The sequence below is a fragment of the Hordeum vulgare genome, chromosome 3H, assembly GCF_904849725.1.
Source record: "Hordeum vulgare subsp. vulgare chromosome 3H, MorexV3_pseudomolecules_assembly, whole genome shotgun sequence".
Classification (NCBI taxonomy): domain Eukaryota; kingdom Viridiplantae; phylum Streptophyta; class Magnoliopsida; order Poales; family Poaceae; genus Hordeum; species Hordeum vulgare.
In genome coordinates, this window is record NC_058520.1 from 584993175 (window position 1) to 585020588 (window position 27414).

Consider the following 27414-nt stretch of genomic DNA (forward strand, 5'->3'; position numbering starts at 1 on the left):
CTCCCAACGTTGGCATGTACACATGTGCTTATTGGCGAGCACAGCCGTCCGTCCGTCCATGGACGGGGAAAACGTGCGCCCTGCAAGTCTGCATCAGTATGCGCAGTAGCGGCTGTCGATGGATCGACCGACGCGGACCTGCCAGCACTGCGCCTGCGTGCTTCGCTATTCCCGCACAGCCCGCGCCGCGGCACTACTGCGGGCGGCAGGCGCGGCGATTGGGCGAGCGCCGCTGCATGCCTGCAGGGAGACCGGCCGGCCATAGCCAGGGCGCCACAGCCACTGGCCAGCGCATGTGATTCACAGGATGATGCAACCATGCGTGCATCACGTCGCGGGCCCGCTGCTGCCTGCATGCGCACTTTCTAGCGATTCTCTGAAACCACGTCTGCTGTAATTCAAACACCTCCAAAATTGAAGATCGACGGTAGAAAGGATACTGGTTCAAATGATTTCGCCCCGTCCGCTGGATCCAACGCCCATCCTTCTTCTTCTTCTTCCTCCTCCTCCTCCTCCTCATGCCACCCCTCTCTCGCACGTCCAAATTAGTCGAGGTTTTCTTTTTCTTTCGAGAAATTGTCTATTTATCTTTAATCATAAAAGTATAACCAACATAAAAAATAATAAAAATTATATTCAGATACGTATACAACTTAACGACGACTACAAGCACTGAAGCGAGTCAAAAACGCGCCATTGTCATCGCCCCTCCGTCGATGGAGGCAGGAAAACTTGTTGTAGTAGACAACCAAAACACCATCATGTTAAGGCCTCAAAGGACCAACGCACCAGAACAAGAACCACCGCCAATGAAGAAAAACGTAGATCAAAAGAATCCAACCTGAAGGCACACAAACAAAGACGAAGAAAGAACAGATCCATACAGATTCATGAAAGACAACCACCGACCGAATCCGACGAGATCCGTCGAAGATACAACTTCACACGTCTTCCTACGATTCTAAACACACCATCAAAAAGGGGCAAGACTGAAAGAAACTTATTCCATCTTTAGGGCTGCGTCACCATATCGTCTTCCTAAACGGAACACGAAATCCTTCAATCGGCAAGGATCGGAATATATCATACACCCATTACACTAAGTCACATGAGACGGTACGGAAGGCAAAAACCCTAGCCGCCTTTCTTGGAAGGAGAGACGAATGGAGAGGAAATATCCGCTCGGTCGAGATTTTTCCTCCCATACAAGCAGTGGAGCGAGATGGGCGCGGCCGCCCCGACTCTCCGACGATGGAGCGGGATATCTTCCGTGCCTAGCGACCTTCGACGCAGGGTAATGAAGCTTCATCGTCATTTATGGCGCCGGCAAACTTTAACTTTTAGATCCGTCGCTGCCTACAAGGGCACTGCCAGCGCGAGGTCTTGGCGTATCCCCGGCTCGGGCTCGGGGCTAAAGTACGTACGTGTGTTTCGGGATGCAAACTACGCGGTACGACCCTGCTTGCCGGCGACACTCGCAGCCGCAGCATGCTGCACGGCCGTGCGGGACGATGGATCCGAGGAAAGGATTGGCCGGCGGCGAGAGAGCCTTTCCGGTGTGGTTCAACGTACCCGTGTCGCGCGCTAGCCGCCGGGGACGTCATCCTCTAATTTTCTCGGGGTAAACAGATGCCTGTAGTGCACCTGCACGTACAGAAACAGTCATGCATGTACCATCTACTTAATCTGCACTGCTAAGCCCGACTCCTACCCACATGCTTGTGTCCCGATTTTGTCCATTTGAAACATGAAACGCACGCCCGTGTCCCGTTTTCACCGTCCACCGGTAGGCGCATCTAACGCGTACGTGGCCGCGCCCCAAACTATGTCCGTTTTGCTGTTCAAAAAAAAAAAAAAACTATGTCCGTTTTGGACTTTAGAAAGGGAAAAAAGGCATTGTAAAAATAGTTAAATATATTACAATGACTTATTTCAAAAGTTCATGATAGTCATGGCTCGCACATACTATTTCCGTTTCTAAATATAATTCCTTTTAGAGATTTCACTACACATTATACACGAATGTATGTACACATACTTTAGATTATAGATTTATTTATTTTATTCTGTATGTAGTCCGTAGTGAATCGGACGGTCCATGAAATGGCCGGACTGCCACGAAAGGAGGAGAAGGAGGTGAGCGGGGGCGAGGATAGCTCCGACGACAAAGCCGATCCGGCTCGATCCGTACTGCGTCTTCAACCGGTAAGTCCAAAACAAGGACAACAATGGCCCCAGAAGGAAAAGGGCAGCCGCGGATAACCTACACCATATGCAAACATGCTAAATTTTGATAGTCCGATGACATGTTTGTTAGTGATGGAATAGCCGGACAGGATGTGTAATGCGTCGATGTAATAGTCACATGAATTGTATGAATTTGAGATATAAAATTTAAGGTATCTAAATATAGGATGCATTATTAAAGATGTGACCTGTCTGTGTGGACGTGTCCGGGTCCGGGTGTAGATGCTCTAAGCGCAGATAGCTGCTGCACCGGGCCTCTGCTCTACTGCTGCTATAGTAACAAGTGCCAGCCACAGGAGCGGGTATCATTTATTTCACGTTTTGTTTTTGCACCCGCATCGTGCGAAAACAAAAAAAATCCTCGAAAAAGGAGGTTGTGCGGACGTGGTGGTATCTACGTACGACAACGCACTTTGAAAGCGACCTCAACAGGGTTTCAGGCCTGTGATGCATGCAGTTCGTGTAAAGCTGTATGTGTCAATCTCTTCGCCAGAGCCAGGCAGTTCATCATGGTGCGTGGGGTGGGCACACCAAATGCCTGCTTTAAGTTTCAAGGCTGCCAACGTGCGCGGCGCCAACTTTTTTTGAGATCAATTCCCGAAAAAAGAAGAGATTATTTTGAGATCGAGATTGCAATGATGTGCCATGCCGGGTTAAATTTCAGCCTATGCAAGATCATTTATTTTTTTTATTTTTTTATTTTAAGATCATGATCTTTTGTTTTTCATTATCTACTCTCACTATACCATAATACTTGTCGTTCGAAAATTTGCATTGGTTTTTACTAACAACAAATCTTTAGGTACATCGAAAGAAGAATCTTTTAGAAAACGCACGATCGCAATATTACTTGTATTATTTTTTTAGACAATCTTACGATGCTTTTATTTGAGTCGTCACAATATTTACATAGATACAAGTAGAATCACCGGATTGCCTGACAAAAGATGACGGTCAACCGCAAGTAACAGAATATGCTTTTCTAAATTATAAGCCTCGGTATTCGAGCTCCTATACTCGGGACTACAAATGCAACTAGTGAAAAAAATAAAATGACCCATGATTTCTCTAATGATGGCATTGCAACAAGTACCGCTTCTCAGCTTCATATCATCGATGAAATTTTGCAGTCAGATGCAACATATATTCTCCGTTCATAAAAGATCGCCTGCTAAAGATAGCGCTTCACGGCCTGCTAGGGCTTCCAAGGCTTTTGGGTCTATAACTCCAACCCAAGTGATCGTCGAGGCACCAATGAAAATCCCCCGTGTGTCCCTGCAAACAACATCTACAGATCCCACGAGGCATTCCTAATTAGGGCCGCATCCACATTTATTTTGCTCATTCCTTCCGGCGGTGCAATACGCCAGTTTGGCCGAACTCGAGCATTTGATCTCCCTGTTGTTGATTTCTCCAAAACATTCAAATCGGCTATGAAAGAATTAATGATTTGGCCCAAGAGCCTCACCTCTCGGTAGCTTTGTATACGGGGAACTCCTTGAAATCACTAATAAGGGGTACCCCTTCCAAAGGACATTCACGCCTTCACAGAAAAATGGCGCACTGCGCGAAGTTTTCTGTTTTTTCAGGCATTCATTTATTCAAAATGTTTTATCTCTGAAATTGCATGTCCAAATCGCAAACCATTTTCACTACTGGATTTCTCGCATCGAGATCTTTGAAACCAGATACAATGTTGATAGGTTCCCACGAACTTTTTTCATGAAAAAACTGAGAAAAGAAATTGACAGAAAAAAATGAGCCACAAGCATGAATTTTCTTCATATTTTCCCCTTTCCAAAAGGCACATCTGTCCCTCTCGCGGAAGCAAATATGTATCTCTTTCGGAATAAGAAAAAAAAACTTGTCGTTTCCCTTTTCAAGCTTGTTGCGTAAGAAAAATAGTGTTTTTCTTTCCTTTCCAAGTTGTGCCTCTCGCGAAAACAAACGTATGTCTACACAATAAGCAAATTTGTGCCTCTCACGGAAGAATATAAGGTGTTTTTCTCCTTTTTGAGTTGTGCCTCTTGAGGAAGCAAATATGTGCCTCCACGAGAACCAAATATGTGCCTCTCGCAAAAAAACGTATTTTTCTTTCTGAATTGTGCTTCTCTCGGAAGCAAAGAAAATGGTTTTCTTTTCTTTTTGAGAGACATCGGAAGAAAATATGTGCCTCCATAAAAAGCAAATTTGTGCATCACGCGAAAGCAAAAGAACACATTTATTTTCTTTTCCGATGGGCAGCAAAGGGCACCTGCGCTCCACGAGAAACAAGTTTATGCGTCCAGTAGAAGCAAAAAAGAAAATACTTTTTATCGAGAGATACAATTGGGTCTCTTGTGGAAGCAAATCTATGCCTCCCTGAGAAACAAATTTGTGATTCTCATGGAAGCCAAAAAACACATTTTTCGTGCTATTCTCACATTTATCGAGAGATACAATTGGGCCTTTCGTGGAAGCAAATCTATGCCTCCCCAAGAAACAAATTTGTGATTCTCATGGAAGCCAAAAAACACATTTTCGTGCTATTCTCACATTTATCGAGAGATACAATTGGGCCTCTTGTGGAAGCAAATCTATGTCTTCCCGAGAAACAAATTTGTGGTTCTCATGAAAGGCAAAAAACACATTTTTCGTGCTATCCCCCCCCCAACACCCACACACACAAAAACCCTAGGAAACCCTGTCCCCAAAAGAACCGGAACAAAACCATCAAAATCCCAAAAAAAAATACAGAAAAAAAATCTCGAAGAAACATTCAACACGCGAGAGGTGACGGCGGCTGAGCTTCCACGATAATGCTTCTCATGGAGGCACTGGAAGACAACGATTCCACAACATTTGTATTATTTGTTTTTTTCTTTTGAAACACAACAGACGAAAACATGTGCCTTCGGAACAAGTGGTGCCCTCTCAGCTCACAAAAAACAATAATGCTAGACATACAAAAACTTACAAAGGTTTACTTAACCTTCCAAACTAACTCTTCTCTCCCCCCCTGATTTTCAGTGAGGGTGGGGCCCCTCATCCCTCAATTACCAATCACAATCTTACACATCAGTTTGTACGTAAAATCTTTACGTAAGCCTTTGTAGGTGTAGCATTACTCCACAAAAAATGACCCTTACTAGCCTCCCGCAAAGGGTTACCCCTTTCTTATTTGTCCTTCTAGAACTCTTAGATCGGCATATTTTATTTGACCCTCGTGCGCGTCAAAATATCGTGGCTACACTGAAGCTCGGCATCCTGACAACCCAGTTTGAGCCGGCCCACGGTCACTCTGCTGGTTCTTTTTTTCTTTTATGTTTCTGTTTCTGTTTTGATTTCTTTTTCTTTTCCTTTTTTACATTTTCTAGTATATTTTAACAAAAATGCTACACCTATGAAAATTGTTACATAATCTTACTTAAAAGCGTTATCTTCTTCTTTAATCCTAACTAACCCCTCCTTCAAATATTCATCGTATCTTGAGAAAATGTTATGTGTGTATTTTGAAATAATGTTCACTATATATGTAAAAAACAATTATTATACAGAAAATTATATAAAAATATGTAAAAATGAAAACACCAGAAGAAAACACAAACCAGGAATAAAAAATGACCAAAAACAGGCCGCAACACTAAACCGACTGAGTAAGTACAGTAACAGACCGCAATACATGTTCTTACAGTAACCATCTTCTGCGGTCCAGTACTGTAACACTTGCTGGGCTGGCCCAATGTGCACGCATTGTGTGTTCCTCCACATTTTGACGCCTACGGGTCTCCTATATCATAGCCGTCCCTGTAAATATTATGACGTCTCAATAAAGCTTCGTGATGTTGTCTCAAAAAAAAAGTGCTGTGTCAAATAGGGGTGCGGGTGTGTCTCGCTCAGACAAATCCTAAATACCGCCTTAAGCGCGTGTTTCGCAAAAGGGCGACAGCACAAGTAGTGTGTTTCCAACCCACCAGCACAACTTACGTGTTTACTAACAACTATTTTCTTCCTTTCTTCTTTTTTGCGTCTTTTCTTTATTCCTGGAAAGGTGTTCTTCATATTTTTATTATATACATTTCTATTTATTTTTCTTGGAAAGGTTTTCCTGGTTTAGTTATTTTTATTTATCACCTTTTCTTAACTTTCCATTGTTGAATTTGTGAAATATGTAAAATTCGTGAACTATTTTTAAAATCCTTATGTAATTTTTACCAAATTTGACAATATTTTAATATCAATGAAATTGTATCAAAATTTCTGAATATTTTTCAAATCCAATGTAATTATTTTGTTAGAACATTTTTTCTGAATCTATGAACTATTTTCAGAATTGATACACTTTGTGCGAAAGCAATGTACATTTTTCTATAATAACCTTTTTTCAAAATCAATGATTTTTTACGAATTCAATAAATTTATTTTGAAAATTAATGAATTTATAATATTTGTATTTTGCTGAAATTTGATGTTCTTTTAATAGATGAGCTTTTAAAAAATTGGACCAATTTGATAAAAAAATCAGTTGTTGATTTTTTAATTCAAAATCTTGAACGTTTTCATTTTCATGAAAGTTTTCCAAATACTCGAAAAAGTAGAATTCTTCAACTTTTTGTTAATATGTACTTTTTTACATGCGCACGCACTTTTCAAATTTTCATGAACAGAACTTTGAAATTCTTGAACTTCTTCCAAATTCGTGACTTTTTGTACATCCATGTTTTTTTAGAAACCAGCTTGGTTCTTCTTCCACGGGCGTAAGACGCCGAATAAGAGGACATCAGTTTTAGTTTGTTCTTTTTGTTTTTATATTTTGGAAATTATTATAAATTATTATTTAATGTACTTCATTCAAAAAAATCGCAAATAATTTTCAAATATTAATACAATATTAATATTTATTAGTGTTATATACATATATGGTTAAAAATGTTGATGCATTTAAAAAATTATATGACGTTTTTTGAGAAAGTTTATGTAATTCAACAAAAAATTCATATCATTCAGAACTTTATTTTGTATAATTCAGAAAATAAATGAGTGTTGAAAATAAAAGATATTGCACATTTCCATTATATGTCTGTGACATTTAAAAAAATGTGTGCATAGTTTTATACAAATTTCGTGTGATACATAAAATGTTTCGACACATAATTAGAATCTTTAAGGATACTGAAAAACTATCTATAAAATTGAATTTCCTGAAAGAGAAATTTTTTTCGTTGTGGGTTTTGTTTGGCCAGCTTGATCTATGATTCTTGCAATGGGAGAAGTGCTTGGTTCTGAATTCATATCGTGCGGTGACCTCACCCAATGACAGAAGGGGTAGCGAGGCACGCATCATGTTGTTGCCATCAAGGGTAAAAAGATGGGGTTTCATCATTGGTTTGAGATTATCCCTCTACATCATGTCATTTTGCTTAAGGCGTTACTCTGTTTGTCATGAACTCAATACACTAGATGCATGCTGGATAGCGGTCGATGTGTGGAGTAATAGTAGTAGATGCAGAAAGTATCGGTCTACTTGTCTCGGACATGATGCCTATATGTATGATCATTGCCTTAGATATCGTCATGACTTTGCATGGTTCTATCAATTGCTCGACGGTAATTTGTTCACCCACCGTGATACTTGCTATTTTGAGAGAAGCCTCTAGTGAACACTATGGCCCCCGGGTCTACTTCACACCATATTTTCAGCCTTACTCTTTTACTTCATTGCACTTTCCGTCTTCAGATCTCACTTTCCAATCAATCTTGAAGGAATTGATAACCCCTTTATAGCGTTGGGTGCAAGCTCTTTTGTGTTTGCGCAGGTACTCTGGACTTGAGAGATTCTCCTAGTGGATTGATACCTTGGTTATCAAACTGAAGGAAATACTTACTGCTCCTGTGCTGCATCACCTTTTTCTCTTTAAGGGAAAACCAACGCAAGCTCAAGAGACGACATAAGGTTTCTGTCGACATAGTAGAAGGATTTCTGGCACCGTTGCCGGGGAGGATCAAGTCAAGAACTCATCCAAGTAAGTGTCGCAAACTCATCTCTTGCATTTACTTTTTTTCCTCTCGTTTTCCTCTCCCCCACTTCTGAAAAAAACAAAAATTGACAAAAAAACATTTGCCCTTTTCATCGTTGGCCTTTTTCGTTCGCCCTTTTCTCTCGCTTGCTCTTTGTTGGCTTGTGTGCTTGCTTGCTTGCTGAAGTCACCATGACTGAAAACACCAAACTTTGTGACTTCTCGAATACTAATAATAATGATTTTATTAGTACTCTGATTGCTCCCGCCACTAGTGCGAAGTCATACGAAATCAATGCCGCTTTGTTGAATCTTGTTATGAAAGAGCAATTTTCCGGCCTTCCTAGTGAATATGCTGCATCCCATCTCAATACCTTCATAGAGCTTTGCTATATGCAAAAGAAGAAAGATGTGGATAATGATGTGATTAAATTGAAGCTTTTTCCTTTCTCGTTGCGAGATCGAGCAAAAACTTGGTTTTCGTCTTTGCCCAAAAATAGTATTGATTCTTGGGATAAGTGCAAAGATGCTTATATATCCAAGTACTTTCCGCTGGCTAAGATTATCTCTCTCCGTAATGATATCATGAATTTTAAGCAACTTGATCATGAACATGTTGCACAATCTTGGGAGAGAATGAAATTGATGATTAGAAATTGTCCCGCTCATGGCTTGAGTCTTTGGATGATTATACAAGTCTTCTACGCTGGCTTGAATTTCGCTTCTAGAAATATCTTGGACTCCGCCTCAGGTGGGACGTTCATGAAAATCACGTTAGGAGAAGCCACAAAACTCCTAGACAATATCATGACGAACTACTCTCAGTGGCACACTGAAAGGTCACCTACTAGTAAGAAGGTACACGCTATAGAAGAAATTAACTCGTTGAGTGCTAAGATGGATGAGTTAATTAATTTGGTTGCTAGTAGAAGTGCTCCTTTAGATCCTAATGATATGCCCTTGTCTTCCTTGATTGAGAGTAGCAACGCTAGCTTGGACGTTAATTTTGTTGGTAGGAATAATTTTGGCAACAACAATGCTTTTAGAGGAAACTATGTTCCTAGGCCTTTTCCTAGTAACCCCTCTGATAACTTTGGAAACTCCTACAACAATACTCATGGAAATTACAATAGATCACCCTCTGATCTAGAGAGTAATATCAAAGAGTTTATCAACTCGCAAAATATTTTCAATGCGTACATAAAGGAAAAACTACTCAAAATTGACGATTTCGCTAAGAGCGTTGATATAATGTCTAGTGATATTGATGCTTTGAAAGTTAGATGTGCTCCTCCCATGATCAATATGGATGAAACTTTGAAAGCTATGCGTGTTTCCATGAGTGAGAGCAAAGAAAGAATCGCCCAAATTCGTGCTAGACATGAATGGCTTAAAAAGGCGTGTTCTCGTGAAAAGAATCACGAAGATCTTAAAGTGCTTGGTGTGACTCCCATTGAATCTTTGTTTTCTTGTGTCAAACCTAATGATGATGGGGCTGGATATGAATCCACCTTCGTTGAAAAATGCCCCAATGATTCGGAGTCCATCTATCTTGATGCTAAAAGCATTGAAAGTGGAGTAGAAGATATTAAAACTTTGAGTAGTAATGAAATTACTACTTTGGATTTCAAGGAATTCAATTATGATAGTTGCTCCTTGATTGAATGCATTTCCTTGATGCAATCCATGCTAAACTCTCCACACGCTTATAGCCAAAACAAGGCCTTTACCGATCATATCATCGAAGCTATGATAAAATCTCTTGAAGAGAAACTTGAATTGGAAGTCTCTATCCCTAGAAAGCTTCGAGATGAGTGGGAACCTACTATCAAAATGAAAATAAAACACTATGAATGCAATGCTTTGTGTGATTTGGGTGCTAGTGTTTCCGCGATTCCAAAGTCTTTATGTGATGTTCTCGGTATTAATGAGATTGAGGAGTGTTCTCTTAATTTGCATCTTGCGGATTCTACTGTCAAGAAACCCATGGGAAGGATCAATGATGTTCTTATTATTGAAAATAAGAACTATGTACCCGTGGATTTCATTGTCCTTGACATTGATTGCAATCCTACATGCCCTATCATTCTTGGTAGACCTTTCCTAAGGACTATCGGTGCTATCATCGATATGAAGGAAGGGAATATTAGATTTCAATTTCCTTTAAAGAAGGGCATGGAGAACTTTCCTAGAAAGAAAATAAGATTGCCTTATGAATCCATGATGAGGGCTACTTATGGTTTGAGCACCAAAGACGACGATACGTGATTCTATCGCCTTATGTCTAGCTAAGGGCGTTAAACAATAGCGCTTGTTGGGAGGCAACCCAATGAATTTTTCTTTTTCTTTCTGTTTTGTTGCGTCCACACCATCATAATTCTGTTATAATTGTGTCTTTTGTGTTTCTTTTTGTGTTTGAGCCAAGCAAAACCTTTATGACTAGTCTTGGTGATGGTTGTTTGATCCTGCTGGAAAAAGACAGAAACTTTTCGCTCACGAGATTATTTTTCATTTTTATTCAGAAAGAGATTTTAAGTTGATTTTTTTTATTCTCGTCTATATGCCTTTTCCCAGGAATTCGTAATTTTTCAGAATTTTTGAGGTCCAGAAGTATACGAAGTATATAGATTGCTACAGACTAGTCTGTTTTTGACAGATTCTGTTTTTGTTGAGTTGGTTGCTTGTTTTGATGAAACTATGGATAGTATCGGGGGTACTAGCCATGGAAAAGTAAGAATACAGTAATCTAACACTAATATAAATATAAATCAAGATTGCTACAGTACCTAATGAGGTGGTAGTTTGTTTTCTTGTGCTAATGATATCACGAGTTTCTGTTTAAGTTTTGTGTTGTGAAGTTTTCAAGTTTTGGGTGATGTTCTCATGGACAAAGAGATAAGGAGTGGAAAGAGCTCAAGCTTGGGGATACCCAAGGCATCCCAAGTCAAATTCAAGGAGACCAAAAAGCCTAAGCTTGGGGATGCCCCGGGAAGGCATCCCCTCTTTCGTCTCCAATCCATCAATAACATTACTTGGAGCTATATTTTTATTCACCACATGATATGTGTTTTGCTTGGAGCGTCTTGTACCGTAGGAATCTTTTATTTTTCTTGTGTCACAATCATCCTTGCCGCACACCTTTTGAGAGGGACATGCACTCATCGTGATTTTGCTAGAATGCTCATCGAGCTTCACTTATATCTTTTGAGCTAGATAATTTTGCTCTATGTGCTTCACTTAGATCTTTTAGAGCACGGTGGTGCGTGACTTGGTAGTTGGCTTATGCTATGAAAGTAGTCCCAAAGGTGATAGGTACACAAAGAGGATACAAAAACCTCCATCTTCATGTGCATTGAGTAGAAAGAAAAGTTTCGATTCCTCTCAATTAGTTTTGAGACATGGATTTGGTAATATTAAGAGTTATGGTAGTAGGGTGTTGTGAATCTAGAAATACTTGTGTTGAAGTTAGTGATTCCCGTAGCATGCACGTATGGTGAACCGCTATGTTAGGAAGTCAGAGCATAATTGATCTATTGATTGTCATCCTTTGTGTTGAGGTCGGGATCGCGCGATGGTTAACACCTACCAACCCTTCCCCTAGGAGTATGCGTTTAGCACTTTGTTTCGATTACTAATAAAAACTTTCGCAACAAGTATGTGAGTTCTTCATAACTAATGTGAGTCCATGGTATAGATGCACTTTCACCTTCCACCATTGCTAGCCTCTCTAGTACCGCGCAACTTTCGCGGGTGCACAAACCCACCATATGCCTTCCTCAAAACAGCCACCATACCTACCTACTATGGCATTTTCATAGCCATTACGAGATATATTGCCATGCAACTCCCACCGTTCCGTCTCATGACTTGTGCCGTCACTCTCATATTGCCATTGCATGATCATAAGATAGCTAGCGAGATGTTTCAACGTCATACGCCAAGCTAGATCGTTGCACATCCCGGTACACTGCCGAAGGCATTTCCTATAGAGTCATCATCGTTCTAAGCTTTGAGTTGTGAGTAAATAAAAGTGTGATGATCATCATTATTAGAGCATTGTCCCGTGTGAGGAAATAAAAAAAGGCCAAAGAGCCCCCAAAAAAAGAGATATGAAAAGAGGCCAAAGAGCTCAAACAAAAAAAATAAAAATAAAATAAAAAGAGAAAGGGAGAAAAAGAGAGAAGGGACAATGCTACTATCTTTTTCCACACTTGTGCTTCATAATAGCACCACATTCTTCATGATCGAGAGCCTCTCGTTTTGTCACCCACATATGCTAGTGGGAGTCTTTATTATATAACCTGGCTTGTATATTCCAATGATGGGCTTCCTCAAAATTGCCCTAGGTCTTCGTGAGCAAGCAAGTTGGATGCACACCCACTAGTTCTCCTTTTGAGCTTTCACATACTTATAGCTCTAGTGAATCCTTTGTATGGAAATCCCTACTCATTCACATTGATATCTATTAATGGGCATCTCCATAGCCCTTTGATGCGCCGAGTCAATGTGACCATCTCCTCCTTTTTTGTCTCACAACCACCACCACACTCTATTACACCTACAGTGCTATATCCATGGCTCACGGTCATGTATTGCGTGATAGTTATAAAAAGTTTGAGAAAGTAAGAGTGCGAAAACAATTACTTGGCCAATACCGGGGTTGTGCATGATTTAAATTAGTTGTGTGAGGATGATGGAGCATAGCCAGACTATATGATTTTGTAGGGATAACTTTCCTTGGACTTGTTATTTTGAAAGTTCATGATTACCTTGCTAGTTTGCTTGAAGTATTATTGTTTTCATGTCAATAGCAAACTATTGTTTTGGATCTTATGGATCTGAACATTCATGTCACACGAAAGAAGTTACAAAGGACAACTATGCTAGGTAGCATTCCACATCAAAAATTCAGTCTTTATCACTTCCCTACTCCAGGATGAGCAGGAGTTAAGCTTGGGGATGCTTGATACGTCTCCAACGTATCTATATTTTTTGATGGTTTCGTTCTATTATCTTGTCAAACTTTGGATGTTTTGTATGCGTTTTATATCTTTTTTCGGACTAACTTATTAACTCAGTGCCAAGTGCCAATTCCTGTTTTTTCCGTGTTTTTGACCCTTTTCAGAGGAGGATTTTAAACGGAGTCCAAACGGAACGAAACTTCCAAAAAGATTTTTTCCGAAACGGAAGAAGATCGAGGAACTTGAGAACCAAGGTAGGGGGTCACCAGGGACCCCACAAGCCCCCTAGCCTCGTCGAGGGGGTCCGCGCCTCCTAGGCTTGTGGGCTCCCTAGGACACCTCTGCCCTAGGTCTTTCGCCTATATATTCCCAATAATTCCAGAAAAAATCAGGTGATCATCGAAAGTACTTTTCCGCTGCCACAAGCTTCTGTCTCCGCAAGATCCCATCTGGGGCACGTTCTGGTGCCCTGCCGGAGGAGGGATTCAGATACGGTGGGATTCTTCATCAACACCATGACCTCTCCGATGATGCGTGAGCAGTTCACCATAGACCGACGGGTCCATAGCTAGTAGCTAGATGGCTTCTTCCCTCGCTTGGATCTTCAATACAAAGTTCTCCATGATCTCCATGGAGATCTACCCGATGTAATCTTCTTTTTGCGGTGTCTTTATCGAGATCCGATGAATTCTGGATTTATGATCAAATTATCTACAAATCTTATTTGAGTTTCTTCTGATCTCTTATATGCATGATTTCATATCCTTGTAATTCTCTTCGAGTTGTGGGTTTTGTTTGGCCAGCTTGATCTATGATTCTTGCAATGGGAGAAGTTCTTGGTTTGGGGTTCATACCATGCGGTGACCTCACCCAGTGACAAAAGGGGTAGCGAGGCACGCATCGTGTTGTTGCCATCAAGGGTAAAAAGATGGGGTTTTCATCATTGGTTTGAGATTATCCCTCTACATCATGTCATCTTGCTTAAGGTGTTACTCTGTTCGTCATGAACTCAATACACTAGATGCATGCTGGACACGGGTCGATGTGTGGAGTAATCTCTACTATTAAAGGAGGATCTGCCGTCTGTCGTGATGGTTCAACCTCCTCCTTTGACACGCACAACCTCCCTCTCGTACGTGCAAACCTCCCACCGATATTCTTTTCCAATGAAAAACCTCCACGAACGAAAAACCGTAGAGAAACCCACGTGCCCCCACCCCCACCATCTCCGGTTATTTCCTAAAGTGTCATTTTTTTCCTGGATTGAGCTACTTGCACATTGAGCATCAAAATCTATGGAGATAGATCAAAACGCTTAATAGAAGTTTCAACAAGATGCATGCCTTGACAAGTTTTTGAAGGAATTCGAAATAGATCAGCAAAGAAGGAGTTCTTGACTGTGTTGTAAGGTGTGAATTTGAGTAAGACTCAAAACCCGACCACAGCAGAATAAAGAGAATAGATGAAGGTCGTATTCTATGCCTTAGCCGTAGACTCTAAAGTATGCAATGCTGAGTACCGCACCTGATGTGTGCCTCGCAGCAAGTCTGTTAAGAGGTACACAGAGTGATCCAGGATTGAATCACTGATCAGAGGTCAAAGTTATCCTTAGTAACTAAATAGACTAAGGAATTTTTCTCGATTATCGAGGTGGTTAAAGAGTTCGTCGTAAAGGGTTACGTCGATGCAAGCTTTGACACTAATCCGAATAACTATGAGTAGTGAAACGGATTCATATAGTAGAGTAGATATTTGGAGCATTTCCGAATAGCACGTAGTAGCAGCATCTATAAGATGACATAAAGATTTGTAAAGAACGCACGGATCTGAAAGTTTCAGAACCGTTGACTAAAACTTCTCTCACGAGCAAGACGTGATCAGACCCCAGAACTATATGGGTGTTGGATTCGTTGAAATCACATGGTGATGTGAACTAGATTATTGACTCTAGTGCAAGTGGGAGACTGTTGGAAATATGCCCTAGAGGCAATAATAATTAGTTATTATTATATTTATTTGTTCATGATAATCATTTATTATCAATACTTGTGTGGATACATAGACAAAACACTGTCCCTAGTAAGCCTCTAGTTGACTAGCTCGTTGATCAAAGATGGTCAAGATTTCCTGGCCATAGGCAAGTGTTGTTACTTGATAACGGGATCACAACATTAGGAGAATCATGTGATGGACTAGACGCAAACTAATAGACGTAGCATGTTGATCGTGTCATTTTGTTGCTACTGTTTTCTGCGTGTCAAGTATTTGTTCCTATGACCATGAGATCATATAACTCACTGACACCGGAGGAATGCTTTGTGTGTATCAAACGTCGCAACGTAACTGGGTGACTATAAAGATGCTCTACAGGTATCTCCGAAGGTGTTCGTTGAGTTAGTATGGATCAAGACTGGGATTTGTCACTCCGTATGACGGAGAGGTATCTCGGGGCCCACTCGGTAATACAACATCACACACAAGCCTTGCAAGTAATGTGACTTAGTGTAAGTTGCGGTATCTTGTATTACGGAACGAGTAAAGAGACTTGCCGGTAAACGAGATTGAAATAGGTATGCGGATACTAACGATCGAATCTCAGGCAAGTAACATACCGAAGGACAAAGGGAATGACATACGGGATTATATGAATCCTTGGCACTGAGGTTCAACCGATAAAGATCTTCGGAATATGTAGGATCCAATATGGGCATCCAGGTCCCGCTATTGGATATTGACCGAGGAGTCCCTCGGGTCATGTCTACATACTTCTCGAACCCGCAGGCTCTGCACACTTAAGGTTCGACGATGTTTTATGCATATTTGAGTTATATGGTTGGTTACCGAATGTTGTTCGGAGTCCCGGATGGGATCACGGACGTCATGAGGGTTTCCGGAATGGTCCGGAGACGAAGATTGATATATAGGATGACCTCATTTGGTTACCGGAAAGTTTCCGGGCATTACCGGAAAAGTTTCAGGCTCATAGGTAGTGTACCGGGAGTGCCGGGAGGGGTGACGGGGACCATCGAGAGGGGTGTCATGCCCCAAGGGGTCTCATGGGCTATGGGAAGAGATAAACCAGCCCCTAGTGGGCTGTAATAAGTTCCCACTAAGGCCCAAAAAGTTTGAGAAGGGAAAAACAAAAGGTGGAAAGAGTTTCCAAGTGGGAAGGTGGAATCCTACCCCAAGTAGGATTGGAGTAGGACTCCTCCACCTCAAATTTCGGCCAAACCTTGAGGGTTTGAGGCTGCCTCCTCCCCTCCCTCCCTCCTATATATACTGAGGTATTAGGGCTGATTTGAGACAACTTTTGCCACGGCAGTCCGACCACATACCTCCACGGTTTTACCTCTAGATCGCGTTTCTACGGAGCTTGGGCGGAGCCCTGCTGAGATTAGATCACCACCAACCTCCGGAGCGCCGTCACGCTGCCGGAGAACTCATCTACCTCTCCGTCTCTCTTGCTGGATCAAGAAAGCTGAGATCATCGTCGAGCTGTACGTGTGCTGAACGCGGCGGTGCCGTCCGTTCGGCACTAGATCAGAGCGGATCGTGGGACGGATCGCGGGACGGTTCGTGGGACGGTTCGCGGGGAGGATCGAGGGACGTGAGGACGTTCCACTACATCAACCGCGTTTCTTAACACTTCTGCTGTGCGATCTACAAGGGTACGTAGATCGGAAATCCCCTCTCGTAGATGGACATCACCATGACAGGTCTTCGTGCGCGTAGGAAATTTTTTGTTTCCCATGCGACGTTCCCCAAGAGTAGCATCATGAGCTAGGTTCATGCGTAGATGTCTTCTCGAGTAGAACACAAAAGTTTTTTGTGGGCGGTGATGTGCGTTTTGCTGCCCTCCTTAGTCTTTTCTTGATTTCGCGGTATTGTTGGATCGAAGCGGCTCGGACCGACATTACTCGTACGCTAATGAGAGACTGGTTTCATCGCTACGAGTAACTCCGTTGCTGAAAGATGACCGGCGAGTGTCGGTTTCTCCAACTTTAGTTGAATCGGATTTGACCAAGGAGGTCCTTGGATGAGGTTAAATAGCAATTCATATATCTCCGTTGTGGTGTTTGCGTAAGTAAGATGCGATCCTACTAGATACCCATGGTCACCACGTAAAACATGCAACAACAACTAGAGGACGTCTAACTTGTTTTTGCAGGGTATGCTTGTGATGTGATATGGCCAACGATGTGATGTGATATATTGGATGTATGAGATGATCATGTTGTAATAGTTAATATCGACTTGCACGTCGATGGTACGGCAACCGACAGGAGCCATAGGGTTGTCTTTAAACTAAAGTTTGTGCTTGCAGATGCGTTTACTATATTGCTAGGACGTAGCTTTAGTAGTAATAGCATGAGTAGCACGACAACCCCGATGGCGACACGTTGATGGAGATCATGATGATGGAGATCATGGTGTGACGCCGGTGACAAGAAGATCGTGCCGGTGCTTTGGTGATGGAGATCAAGAAGCACATGATGATGGCCATATCATGTCACTTATGAATTGCATGTGATGTTAATCCTTTATGCACCTTATCTTGCTTAGAACGACGGTAGCATTATAAGGTGATCTCTCACTAAAATTTCAAGACGAAATTGTGTTCTCCCCGACTGTGCACCGTTGTGACAGTTCTTCGTTTCAAGACACCACGTGATGATCGGGTGTGATAGACTCAACGTTCACATACAACGAGTGCAAAATAGTTGCACACGCTGAACACTCAGGTTAAGCTTGACGAGCCTAGCATGTGCAGACATGGCCTCGGAACACATGAGACCGAAAGGTCGAGCATGAATCGTATAGTTGATATGATTAGCATATAGATGCTTACCACTGAAACTATTCTCGGCTCACGTGATGATCGGACTTGAGATAGTGGATTTGGATCATGTACCACTCAAATGACTAGAGAGATGTACTTTTTGAGTGGGAGTTCTTAAGTAATATGATTAATTGAACTAATTGTCATGAACATAGTCTAATGGTCTTTGCGAATTACTATGTAGCTTGCGCTATAGCTCTACTGTTTTTTATATGTTCCTAGAGAAAATTTAGTTGAAAGTTGATAGTAGCAAACTTTGCAGACTGAGTCTGTAAAACCGAGGATTATCCTTGTTGCTGCGCAGAAGTCTTATGTCCTTAATGCGCCACTCGGTGTGCTGCACCTTGAGCGTCGTTTGTAGATGTTGTGAACATCTGACATACACGTTTCTGATGACTACACGATAGTTCAGTACAAAATACTTAATGGCTTAGAAGCAAGGCGTCGAAGACATTTGGAAACGTCACGAAACATGAGAGATGTTCTAAAGAGATGAAATTGTGATTTCATGCATGTGCCCTTGTTAAGAGGTATGAGACCTCCGACAAGATTCTTTGTCCACGAAGTAAAGGAGAAAAGCTCAATCGTTGAGCGTGTGCTCAGATTATCTCAGTACGACAATCGCTTGAATCAAGTGGGAGTTGATCTTCGAGATAAGATAGTGATGGTTCTCCAAAGTCAGTGCCACCAAGCTGTGAGAGCTTCGTGATGAACTATAACATATCAAGGATAGATACAATGATCCTTGAGCGATTCGCGATGTTTGACACTGCGAGAGTAGAAATCAAGAAGGAGCATCAATAGTTGATGGTTAGTAAAGCCACTAAGTTTCGAGAAAGGCAAGGGTTAGAAGGGATGCTTCGTGAAATGGCAAAGCAGTTGCTGCATTAATGAAGAGACCCCAGATTAAACCCAAGCCCGGGACTAAGTGCTTCTGTTATGAGGGGAACGGTCCCTGAGGCGGAGCAACTCTAGATACTTGGTAGATAAGAAGGTTGGCAAAAGTCGAAAGAAGTATATTTGATATACATGATGTTCATGTGTACTTTACTAGTACTCCTAGTAGCACGAGGGTATTGGATATCGGTTCGGTTGCTAAGTGATTAATAACACGAAATGAAAGCTACGGCATAAACGGAGACTAGCTAAAGGCGAGGTGACGATACGTGTTGGAAGTGTTTCCAAGGTTGATATGATCAAACGTCGCACGCTCCCTCTACCATCGGGATTGGTGTTAAACCTAAATAATTGTTATTTGTTGTTTGCGTTGAGCATGAACATGATTTGATCGTGTTTGTTGCAATACGATTATTCATTTAAAAGAATAATAGTTATTATATTTGCTTGAATAATTACCCTCAATGGTTTATTGAATCTCGATCGTAGTGTTACACATGTTCATAATATTAGTGCCAAAAGATAAAAAGTAATAATGATAGTACCACTTAGTTGTGGCACTGCCACTTGAGTCATGTTGGTGTAAAAGGAATGAAGAAGATCCATGCTGATGGATCGTTTGGACTCACTTGATTTTGAATCACTTGAGACATGCAAAACATGCCACATGAAACAAGTAGAGTAACTTGTTGGGAGTAATGCATTTTTGATGTGTGCAGTCCAATAAGTGCTAAGGCACGCAGTGGATATCATTAGGTTCTTACCTCACTGACGATTTGAGTAGATACAAGAGTATTTACTTGATGAATCACAAGTCTGAAATGTTGAAAAGTTCAAAGCTATTTTAGAGTGAAGATCGTCGTGACAAGAGGATAAACAGTCTACGATATGATCATAGAGATGAATATCTGAGTTACGAGTTTTGGTACACAGTTAAGACAATGTGGAAATTGTTTCGCAGTTCATGCCACCTGGAACATCATAGTGTGATGATGTGTCTGAACGTCATAGCCACGCACTATTTGGTATGGTGCATGCTATGATGTCTCTTATCGAATTACCACTATCGTTTATGGGTTATGCATTAGAGACAACCGCATTCACTTTAAATAGGGCACCGCGTGTTTCCGTTGAGATGACATAGTATAGACTGAGGTTTAGAGAAATCTAAACTATCGTTTCTTGAAAGTTTGGGGCTTCGACACTTATGTGAAAAAGTTTCAGTCTGATAAGCTCGAACCCAAAGCGGATAAATGCATCTTCATAGGATATCCAAAACAGTTGGGTACATCTCCTATCTCAGATCCGAAAGCAAAGTGTTTGTTTCTAGAAACGGATCCTTTCTCGAGGAAAGGTTTCTCTCGAAAGAATTGAGTGGGAGGGTGGTAGAACTTGATGAGGTTATTGAACCATCACTTCAACCAGTGTGTAGCAGGGCGCAGGAACTTGTTCCTGTGGCGCCTACACCAATTGAAGTGGATGGTGATCATCGAGAATCGGATCAAGTTACTACAAACCTCGTAGGTTGACAAGGTCGCGTACTACTACAGAGTGGTACGGTAATCCTGTCTTGGAGGTCATGTTGTTGAGCAACAGTGAACCTACGAGTTATGTAGAAAGCAATGGTGGGCCCGAATTCCGACAAATGGCTGGAGGCCATGAAATCCGAGAGAGGATCCATGTATGAAAACAAAGTGTAGACTTTGGAAGAATTACTTGATGGTCATAGGACTATTGAGTAAAGATGGATCTTTAAAAGGAAGACAGACGACGATGGTGATAAGTCACTATTAATAAAAGCTCGACTTGTCGCAAAGATGTTTCCGACATGATCAAACAGTTGACTATGGTGAGACTTTCTCACTCGTAGCGATGCTAAAAGTCTGTTAGATTATGTTAGTAGTTGTTGCATTATTTTTGAAATATTGCACATAGGATGTCAAAACATTGTTTCCTTGACGGTTTCCTTGAGCAAACATTGTATGTGATACAACCAGAAGGTTTTGTCGATCCTATAGATACTAACAAGTATGCAAGCTCCAGCGATCCTTCAATGGACTGGTGCAAGCATCTCGGAGTTGGAATATACACTTTGATGAGATGATCAAAGATTTTGGGTTTGTACAAGGTTTATGAGAAACTTGTATTTCCAAAGAAGTGAGTGGGAGCACTATAGAATTTCTGATAAGTATATGTGCTTGAAATATTGTTGATCAGAAGTAATGTAGAATTTTTGTGAAGCATAAAAGGTTGTTTGAAAGGAGTTTTTCAAAGGAATACCTGGATTGAGCTACTTGAACGTTGAGCATCAAGATCTATGGAGATAGATCAAAACACTTAATAGAAGTTTCAACAAGATGCATGCCTTGACAAGTTTTTGAAGGAATTCGAAATAGATCAGCAAAGAAGGAGTTCTTGACTGTGTTGTAAGGTGTGAATTTGAGTAAGACTCAAAACCCGACCACGACAGAATAAAGAGAATAGACGAAGGTCGTCTTCTGTGCCTTAGCCGTAGACTCTAAAGTATGCCATGCTGAGTACCGCACCTGATGTGTGCCTTGCAGCAAGTCTGTTAAGAGGTACACAGAGTGATCCAGGATTGAATCACTGATCAGCGGTCAAAGTTATCCTTAGTAACTAAATAGACTAAGGAATTTTTCTCTATTATGGAGGTGGTTAAAGAGTTCGTCGTAAAGGGTTACGTCGATGCAAGCTTTGACACTAATCTGAATAACTATGAGTAGTGAAACGGATTCATATAGTAGACTAGATATTTGGAGCATTTCCGAATAGCATGTAGTAGCAGCATCTATAAGATGACATAAAGATTTGTAAAGAATGCATGGATCTGAAAGTTTCAGAACCATTGACTAAAACTTCTCTCACGAGCAAGACGTGATCAGACCCCAGAACTATATGGGTGTTGGATTCGTTGAAATCACATGGTGATGTGAACTAGATTATTGACTCTAGTGCAAGTGGGAGACTGTTGGAAATATGCCCTAGAGGCAATAATAATTAGTTATTATTATATTTGTTTGTTCATGATAATCGTTTATTATCCATGCTATAATTGTATTGATTGGAAACACAATACTTGTGTGGATACATAGACAAAACACTGTCCCTAGTAAGCCTCTAGTTGACTAGCTCATTGATCAAAGATGGTCAAGGTTTCCTGGCCATAGGCAAGTGTTGTTACTTGATAACGGGATCAAATCATTAGGAGAATCATGTGATGGACTAGACCCAAACTAATAGACGTAGCATGTTGATCGTGTCATTTTGTTGCTACTGTTTTCTGCGTGTCAAGTATTTGTTCCTATGACCATGAGATCATATAACTCACTGACACCGGAGGAATGCTTTGTGTGTATCAAACGTCGCAACGTAACTGGGTGACTATAAAGATGCTCTACAGGTATCTCCGAAGGTGTTCGTTGAGTTAGTATGGATCAAAACTGGGATTTGTCACTCCGTATGACGGAGAGGTATCTCGGGGCCCACTCGGTAATACAACATCACACACAAGCCTTGCAAGCAATGTGACTTAGTGTAAGTTGCGGGATCTTGTATTACGGAACGAGTAAAGAGACTTGCCGGATAACGAGATTGAAATAGGTATGCGGATACTGATGATCGAATCTCACGCAAGTAACATACCGAAGGACAAAGGGAATGACATACGGGATTATATGAATCCTTGGCACTGAGGTTCAACCGATAAAGATCTTCGGAATATGTAGGATCCAATATGGACATCCAGGTCGTGCTATTGGATATTGACCGAGGAGTCCCTCGGGTCCTGTCTACATAGTTCTCGAACCTGCAGGGTCTGCACACTTAAGGTTCGACGATGTTTTATGCGTATTTGAGTTATATGGTTGGTTACTGAATGTTGTTCGGAGTCCCGGATGGGATCACGGACGTCACGAGGGTTTCCGAAATGGTCCTGAGACGAAGATTGATATATAGGATGACCTCATTTGGTTACCGGAAAGTTTCCGGGCATTACCGGAAAAGTTTCGGGCTCATCGGTAGTGTACCGGGAGTGCCGGGAGGGGTGACGGGGACCATCGAGAGGGGTGTCACGTCCCAAGGGGTCTCATGGGCTATGGGAAGAGATAAACCAGCCCCTAGTGGGCTGTAATAAGTTCCCACTAAGGCCCATAAGGTTTGAGAAGGGAAAATCACAAGGTGGAAAGAGTTTCCAAGTGGGAAGGTGGAATCCTACTCCAAGTAGGATTGGAGTAGGACTCCTCCACCTCAAATTTCGGCCAAACCTTGAGGGTTTGAGGCTTCCTCCTCCCCTCCCTCCCTCCTATATATACTGAGGTATTAGGGCTGATTTGAGGCAACTTTTGCCACGGCAGCCCGACCACATACCTCCACGGTTTTACCTCTAGATCGCGTTTCTGCGGAGCTTGGGCGGAGCCCTACTGAGATTAGATCACCACCAACCTCCGGAGCGCCGTCACGCTGCCGAAGAACTCATCTACCTCTCCGTCTCTCTTGCTGGATCAAGAAGGCCGAGATCATCGTCGAGCTGTACGTGTGCTGAACGCGGAAGTGCCGTCCGTTCGGCACTAGATCGGAGCGGATCGTGGGACGGATCGCGGGACGGTTCGTGGGACGGTTCGCGGGGCGGATCGAGGGACGTGAGGACGTTCCACTACATCAACCGCGTTTCTTAACGCTTCTGCTGTGCGATCTACAAGGGTACGTAGATCGGAAATCCCCTCTCGTAGATGGACATCACCATGATAGGTCTTCGTGCGCGTAGGAAATTTTTTGTTTCCCATGCGACGTTCCCTAACAGCCCAGCATCTGGGACACCTTCACCCATCAAGGTCAGTTCAGATTATGATTTGTACTATTACTCATCATCACCAGCATCGTTCGTTCGTTCATTTGCAATCCAACAGTTGCAAAACATATCTTGTGATGGCCTCGGGGATCTAATAGTTTTTGGGACTATTGCGCTGATGAGCATGCATGCCAGGTTACTCCTATGAAAAATCTACCGCGGATGTTTCAGCAGATCAGTATCATCATTACAAGGTTAGTGTCACGAGCACCGGTTACCTAAAAATAGGACACATATGGGGTACAGACAGATGCTAACTAATCAAATAATTTAAATTTCTTATTTGACATTAGGATGATGTAAAACTTATGTATGAGATGGGTTTAGACGCATACAGATTCTCCTTTGCATGACCCTGACTTATACTAGGTAACCATATAGTAGTTGAGTAGTACATCTCTGAACTTTTTTATACTGGATGCCACATGTGTAGATGGAAGAGGGGTTAACCATATAGTAGTTGAGTAGTACATCCCTGATATTTTTACTGAATTCCAACTGTGTAGATGGAAGAGGAGAGATCAATCCAAAGGGCCTGGAGTACTACAACAACTTAATAGATGAGTTGATACGCCATGGTAAAGATTAATTTCTCTATCTCAATTCTGAAATGGCACAAACATGTTGCAGTAGTCGTCCCCTCCTTGCTGCAAGTATAAGAAATCACACATGCTTGGACATGTTCTTCACTCTGATCTCGGTCAACTGACATTTCCTGGCATGTGTTGCAGGCATACAACCTCATGTCACAATCTACCATTTCGATCTCCCCCAGTCCCTTCAGGATGAATATAATGGACTGCTCAGCCCCAGATTCATGTGAGTGCAATCTTGGGGCACCATCTCTAACACCTGCAAATCAAGGCGTCTGGATTATTAACACGAAGATCCAGAGTTTTCAGATGCTCTACATAAAATCGAATTTGCTACGTTGCTAAGACGATTACTCCACGTATGCTGAAGCCTTCTTTGAGAGCTTTGGAGACAGGTTGAAGCACTGGGTCACCGTCAACGAGCCCAACATAGAGACCATCGGAGGCTTCAACAGTGTCGTGTTGCTGATGTTTGTTGTGTATCCCTTGCAACGGCGCTAGAAATAGTGGTGTCGACGGCACGAGGAATACTTCAGCTACGGCTACGCCTTAAGGGACTTCCTAGGCAAGTATGCAAAGGATTTCCCCGTGGCCTTGGAGCCTTGCGTTGGTGTTCCCTCGAAGCGGAAAGGGTGATGTAGCACAGCGACGGTAAGTATTTCCCTCAGTTTGAGAACCAAGGTATCAATCGGCGGAAGAGTATCTCAAGATCCTGCACAAACACAAAAGCTTGCACCCAACGCTATGAAGGGGTTGTCAATCCCTTATAGATTGTTTGCCAAGTGAGAACTGAAAGCAACAAAGTAACAAAGCAAAGTAAAAGCGGAGATGTAAACGATGGATGTGAATAGACCCGGGGGCCGTAGTGTTTACTAGTGGCTTCTCTCATGAAAGCAAGTAGACGGTGGGTGAACAAATTACTATCGAGCAATTGATAGAACTGTGTAGAGTCATGACAATATCTATGCAATGATTATTTCTATAGGCATCACGTTCGAAACAAGTAGACCGATACTTTCTGCATCTACTACTATTACTCCACACGTCGACCGCTATCCAGCATGCATCTAGTGTATTAAGTCTATAAGAACAAAGTAACGCCTTAAGCAAGATGACATGATGTAGAGGGACAATCTCAAACCAATGATAAAAACCCCATCTTTTTACCCTTGATGGCAACTGCTTGATGTGTGCCTTGGTGCCACTACTGTCACTGGGAAAGGTCACCACAAGGCAGAACCCAAAACCAAGCACTTCTCCCATTGCAAGAATCATAGATCTAGTTGGCCAAACAAAACCCAAGACTCGGAGAGACTTACAAGGATATCAAATCATGCATATAAGAAATGAGCAAAGACTCAAATATATATCATAGATAATCTGATCACAAGTCCACAATTCATCGGATCTTGACAAACACACCGCCAAAGAAGATTACATCGGATAGATCTCCATGAAGATCATGGAGAACTTTGTATTGAAGATCCAAGAGAGAGAACAAGCCATCTAGTTACTAACTACGGACCCGTAGGTCTGAAGTGAACAACTCACGAGTCATTGGAGGGGCGATGATGATGATGAAGAAGCCCTCCAACAGCAAAATCCCCTCCGGCAGGGTGCCGGGAAGGGTCTCCAGATGAGATCTCGCAGAAACGGAAGCTTGCGGCGGCGGAAAAGTATTTTCGAGGCTCCCTTGATTTTTTGCGGAATATTTGGGAATTTATAGGCCAAAAACCTAGGTCAGGGGGCGGCCAGGGAGGCCACAAGCCTGCCCACCGCCACCTCCCCCTGGTGGCGGAGTGGGGGCTTGTGGGCTCCCTGGAGCCCACCTAGCTTGGCCCAAAAGCCCCCTGGACTTCTTTCGTTCGGGAAAAAATCATTTCGGGGTTTTTCTTCCGTTTGGACTCCGTTCCAAAATCAGATTTGAAAAGAGTCAAAAACACGGAAAAAAACAGGAACTGGCACTTGGCACTGAAATAATAAGTTAGTCCCAAAAAGATATAAAAGGTACATAAAACATACAAAGAAGGCAAGATAACAGCGTGAAACCATCAAAAATTATAGATACGTTTGAGACGTATCAGTTGCCACCGCAGCGCTGCTCTCATCCCTTTGGCATGAACTGCGCTGGAGGGAACGCAACGACGGAGCCGTACATGGCCGCCCACCACCTCCTGCTTGCACATGCCTCAACGGTGTCCCTGTATAGAACCAAGTACCAGGTAACTCTCATATTAGTGTCCTTGAGTCCTAACCTGATACTCCCTCTGTCCCAAAACTCTTGTCGTAAATTTATCTAGAAATGGATGTATCTAAATACTAAAACGTGACTAGATACATTCATATTTAAACAAATTTAAGACAAGAATTTTGGGACGTGGGGAGTACAATGAAGTGGTTGACTGATACTAAAAATTAGCATGACCATGTAATGCAATCCCCACTCTATAGGCAACTCAAAGAGGACAGATAGGAATTACTCTCCTGGGCTGGTGGCATGAGCCAGCTACCAATTCATCAGAGGATGCAGCTGCTGCAAGGAGGGTGAATGACTTCCACATTGGATGTTTAGTACTTAGTTTTGTTTGGAATGCATCATATTCGAATTTTAAATGCTAATTTTGTGCATGCAAGCAACAAGAAATTGCATGGATCATTTGATTTCGCCGGGTTCAATCACTACCTTGTTGTTCGCGCACGAGCCCATGAGAGCGCATTCAATATGAAGCAGAGGGACTACTATGCCTACGCATACCCCATCGCAAGTAAGTAGATTAACTATTAGATGTTGCCATCTATATTTGTTTAAGAAATGTGTCATCGCTAATGCAATTCAACCTCACTAACATGCAACATTCTTGCCTGGGTTCAGATCCATACAATGCTATCCAAGAGGTATTTAAAGGGGAATCTGTCGTCGTGATGGTTCGACCTCGTACGACCTCCCTTGCTAGCACTGCCACCGCTAGCAGTTCCACCGATTTTTTCCATTGCTCCATAAACTGATCGATTA

General features: G+C 42.1%; 1 pseudogene; it reads left to right on the plus strand.

The window, feature by feature from the left end:
* The first annotated feature begins 2103 nt into the window (after positions 1-2103).
* Positions 2104-27174, plus strand: LOC123442107 (annotated as a pseudogene).
* The last annotated feature ends 240 nt before the right edge of the window (positions 27175-27414 follow it).